General features: G+C 41.6%; 1 long non-coding RNA gene across 1 annotated transcript; it reads right to left on the bottom strand.

The window, feature by feature from the left end:
• Nucleotides 1-670: 670 nt before the first annotated feature.
• On the bottom strand, nucleotides 671-4,574 carry LOC306917073. Its single transcript, XR_013789108.1, has 4 exons — nucleotides 4,397-4,574; nucleotides 2,459-2,527; nucleotides 1,483-1,562; nucleotides 671-874 (listed from the first exon to the last, which is right to left on the bottom strand). It is a non-coding gene; the product is annotated as an uncharacterized lncRNA (long non-coding RNA).
• Nucleotides 4,575-4,825: the final 251 nt, after the last annotated feature.

The following is a 4,825-nucleotide window of genomic DNA, read 5'->3' as shown; positions in this document are numbered from 1 at the left end:
CCTCCTGTAGATAGGTGCTGAAAAATAGCACTCGTGCAATATACACTTTAAGCAATAATAATAATAATCTGGTTCGTCTAATGTGATTGTGATGTCCATGTCAAATTAACGAACAGAACATAACAGCAATTCCTACATTGCAGCTAATTGCAATGTGTTGTGAGCTTGTGGATTGACTATTTCAGGCAACTGTTCCCCCCACAATATACTGTAGGTATACTAGGGTTCAAATGGTTAAACCTCAAATGAAGAAGCTGATTAAAAGATAGTCAGAGATCTGTCATCTTACACAGTTCAGACTCACAGAGCCATTTCTAGACACCTCGTCTCCTACAGAGACACACCATGAAAATCTGTTTGAGACCTACTTACTGTAAAGAAAATCACATGGAGAACTTATATTGTCAAGTTTACTTTCTCATTGCATTTGTGCAAAATATGATGTTGCTTTTGTTTATGGTAATAAGAAAATAATCTTTCTAAATGAAATTTGAGAGATATTTTTCATATTGGCATATTATCAGTGTCCTGATATGTTTTGCCATTGTTATTGTAGTGAAAATAACTTTAAATAAGACATTGTGGCAGCCCGACAGAACAGAAAATAGGAGGAGAAAAAGGAAGAGCAAATTAAACTTACTGAGGTGTTGGTGGTCTTCAGGTTCCTGTTTAATAGAAATGTCTTCAGGTTCCTGTTTAATAGAAATGTCTTCAGGTTCCTGTTTAATAGAAATGTCTTCAGGTTCCTGTTTAATAGAAATGTCTTCAGGTTCTTGTTTAATAGAAACGTCTTCAGGTTCCTGTTTAATAGAAACGTCCGTGGCTGAGTCTGGAGAGTTCATCTTCACCTGCAGTCTGGACTCCACACACTGGTCTGAAATGCAGCAAGTGAATAAGGACTTTAATAACTGGAGACCTAATAATAATAATTATTGTTATTAGTATTCTCCACTAGGTCTCCAGTAACCTCGCCTCACCAGGCTTTCCACCACCTCGGAGGAAAGCCTGGTCTCCGTTTCAAAAATCTGTATGATCCGGCCGGGAGCGGATGATATTGTTACGTCATGTAAAGTCAGGAACAATCTAACGGAACTTTTATTGAGAAAAATCGGTTTGAGGGAAAAGGAAGTTGCCACCCCGTTGTTCCTGCCTGTCGACTACAAAAGAATACTACAACATGACGTAACAATATCATCCGCTCCCAACAGGATCATATATACTAAATGAAATGGTGCACAGGCTAGGTCTCCAGTGAGAATAAAACTGGCCTGCCATCCACTCCCATGTTAGAGAAATTTCTAGAACACTCATATTGGAACACCCCTTTCCTGTATCGTTCCACTTCACCCAAGACCACCATTCAATTTTCAATGGACTTTAACTATTGAACTGATCGGTGGATTTACAAGCAGTTTCGGTTGCAGCAGCAGCTGTTATGTGACAATGAACAACACCTTGAAGCTGGAAAAGAGAGAGACTTACTGAGGTCTGGCTGCTCACTGAAACAGGTCTGGCTGGGTCTGGAGAATTCATCTGAGCCTGCTGTCTGGACTCCTCCGAGTCTGGAAAGAAACCATTGAAATCCCAGAGGAGTTTAGGATTAACTAAGACCAGAAACTCCTCTGAACTTGAATAATACATAATTTATTTTTGTCGTGGATGTACGTAATGTATATTTATAAATCTGATAACGCTGAACGCTGATGTTCACTTCCGGTTCATTTCCGCAGGGGCGTAACTAGCAAGCAGGCCCAGAAGCAAGGGGGGCGACACACGGCCGCCCAACCGTGCTTTCGGTAAAATAAAATTATAAATACAGACAGCGATGCAATAACAGTTGAGTTGACCAACGTTTGGCAGAGCCTGGTGGTGGCTGCTGCTAGCACACAGCCACACACCATAGGCACACACGTGCCTCGCCTCCCAACAGCTCTGGTGGAGAATAACGTGAAGGAAGTCAGAAGTTACGAGTGTGCAGTGGGCTATCCCGAGTCCAGACTGGATTCTGTTCACAAATCCCAACTACTGTACAGTGCCCCGCTGTTTATAAACCAAAATGCAGACCACGCGAGGGGGGTGGTGTCTGGCGCTGACCAGCCTGCGTAGGGGCCTACTGACGTCTAGTTACGCTGCTGCATTTCCGGTTGTATCTGTCGCTTAGTAACCTAAAGCCATTAATGCGTTAGCGAAGAGCGCCATCTATGGTAAACCACTGAAAAGAACATTGAATGTAAAGCACCGTCTTTGGCAGTTAAGAGTTGGAAACGCGTTGGAAATGCTTAACTGCATAAATAAATATAAATAGCCGTTGTTGGCAGTCAATGTTTGTGCAGCCACCCTGATGTAAAATAGACATGGGCCGTGAGAGATTTCGGCAGATTGTCGCTATGGAAGCGATTAAATGTACAATAGCTCATGGCTCACATGTTTAACTAGCTATAAATAAAACAGTACATACCCATCCTGTACAACTTTACTACAGGTTGCAGCTTTGCATGAAACAGTCCCTGGTCCCTTCTGTGGTGCTCTGTGGAAATCACCAACAGAAAATAATGTTTTAGTTATCATTCAGCTTCATCTTATAGCTGTTTTAACATTTAGAGTTCAATTTAAACCAAAATGAATTCAATATATTTTAACATTTCCTATCAAATTCATCTGCACTACAAAAATGAGAAAGACAATACTAAATAAATAATGCCACACATTCACTCAGCAAACTAAAGGCTCACTTCTGCCTCAATTAAAATGGCTGCTTAGGGACAATTTGATATTTTACATATTACATGTGAGCTTGTAGATCGGCTATTTTAGGTTTGGGAGTCCATATATTAGGTTTGGTGGTCCAAGTATAAAGGGTTTAGTGGTTAAACTGAAGTGACATTGATACATTCCAAATATTAAAGTATTCTGCAGCACCACTGGACTTGTGTCTCCCTTATGATGAATTCCTGTTCTGTTCTTTGACTATATAGAAGTGTCTATTTGTACGTCTCTAAATGTTTTGATGAATTGAACAAGGTGGACCCTCTTGTAAACTTAAAAAAAAAGCTTAATTGGGTCGTCCACTCACAGTTAACAGTCTTTGTATTGAGTTTGTGCTTGAAATGTACTGTAATTCTGCAAACTGTTAATACATATTTCAATTCAATCAAATCACTCAATGTCACGGCACCACACTGGACTAGTCACTGTAGGTTCATAATTCATATTTTTCATTCAATACGTACACATATGTTTCATTAAATAAAATAACCAATTGACCAGCCTCTAAGCTGCATGTGCGACATGATGTCGTTAAAACATTTGCTCCGCTAGTTAAAAAAAAATCACACCCATGTGAAGTAAGTGGTGCAACTCCGTGTGGGGGTCCCCGGAACATCCAGACCCCCAGGAACGTGGCCAGGGTGCTGGCCCAATTCTGGCGAGCCGCCCGCGTCCGAAATGGTTGAGAAATGACCATGTAGGGATCCCTCTACTCTACTGTACTGTAGCCTACTGTAACACCCCAAATCATCATATTAAAGAGAGTGTGTGTGTGCGTGTTAGCCAGCCAGGGACAGACCGAGGGACCCAGATAGCTGTCTATAGGAGTGGTTGCACCACTCAAAAATCCACAGCACACACACCACTGTTTGCACTTTTGAACCTTTATAGCAAATATGCAAAGCCATGTTGACGTCATCACGTGCCATTCACGGGCATGTCAATTACGTGGCGCGACCCTCCCATAGACATGCAAATGCAACGCCTTTGTGTTCAAGGAGAGCCAGGGGGTGGGGTTCAGTGGGAGAAGGTGAAGGTATTTAATTTGATGCATGATCATCCGTTTCGCCAGTGAGTGTACATTACTTCTTAAGGGCACTAATTACACTGCCAATGACTGCATGTACTGTTGAACGTCTGTTTTCTATTGTACAAAAAGTATTGTAGTAAAAAGTGCACGCAGAACTACAATGACAATATCTTGCATAGTCTGTGTCAGAGTAATCTAGTAAGAGAGTGGTGACACGCTTTGATCTCGCGGCAAAGCGGGTACCTATGGGCGATAGTTCCAAACATTGCTCCAATGGCTGGAACTATTCCATTGAGATAGAATGAGCACTTCCGCATTACATTGTTACAATGACAGTCAACGGTGGGTAGCGTTTGAGAGAAATGTAACAATGTAATAATATAGGCTAATTAAGTATCCTATAATCTAAGTAACTAGTTAACCAAGATTGTGACAAAAACAGAGGGAGAAAGGAGAAGAAAATACCTTATTTTTTACTGGGGTAACTACTGGTTGTTTATGAGCACATTTACAAGCAAGCAGAGAAATACAATTGATGTTCCATCTTAAAAGACGAGTCAAACAAAGACAAACGAATGAAGCACAACGTGAATAGTTTACCTGCTGTGTTTCAGTGGTTGAGCTGCTAACAAACGTCCTCCTGCTGCTTAACGACCACACTGTTTTGAAACGACACGTTTTTACTTTTCTTTGTTTGTTAAAGTGTCAACCCAGATGCCGGTACCCTGCGGGGGGGATTAACGATATCGGATCTTTGTTTTAAACTTCCCGAAATGTAAAAGTGTGCATCAAAATGCCACCGCGCAGTCAACACACCGCCATGTTGTTTTCACAACTGCATTGTGGGTAACGGTCTTCTTCTTCTTCTTCTTCTTCTTTTGGATTTCCGGCAGTGTGGACGCCGCGAGGCGTATTACTGCCCTCCACAGGTTGGGAATATAATGTCTCCTTTGGCATCCTCAGTGAATCATATTTACAGTGCCCACCCGAACTTTCCCCTTATACTGATATTTCGGTTCTATCCTTCAG

This window comes from Electrona antarctica (genome assembly GCF_951216825.1).
Source record: "Electrona antarctica genome assembly, chromosome: 24".
Classification (NCBI taxonomy): domain Eukaryota; kingdom Metazoa; phylum Chordata; class Actinopteri; order Myctophiformes; family Myctophidae; genus Electrona; species Electrona antarctica.
Note: the sequence above shows the minus strand (reverse complement) of the source record. Positions and strands in the feature narration are given on the sequence as shown.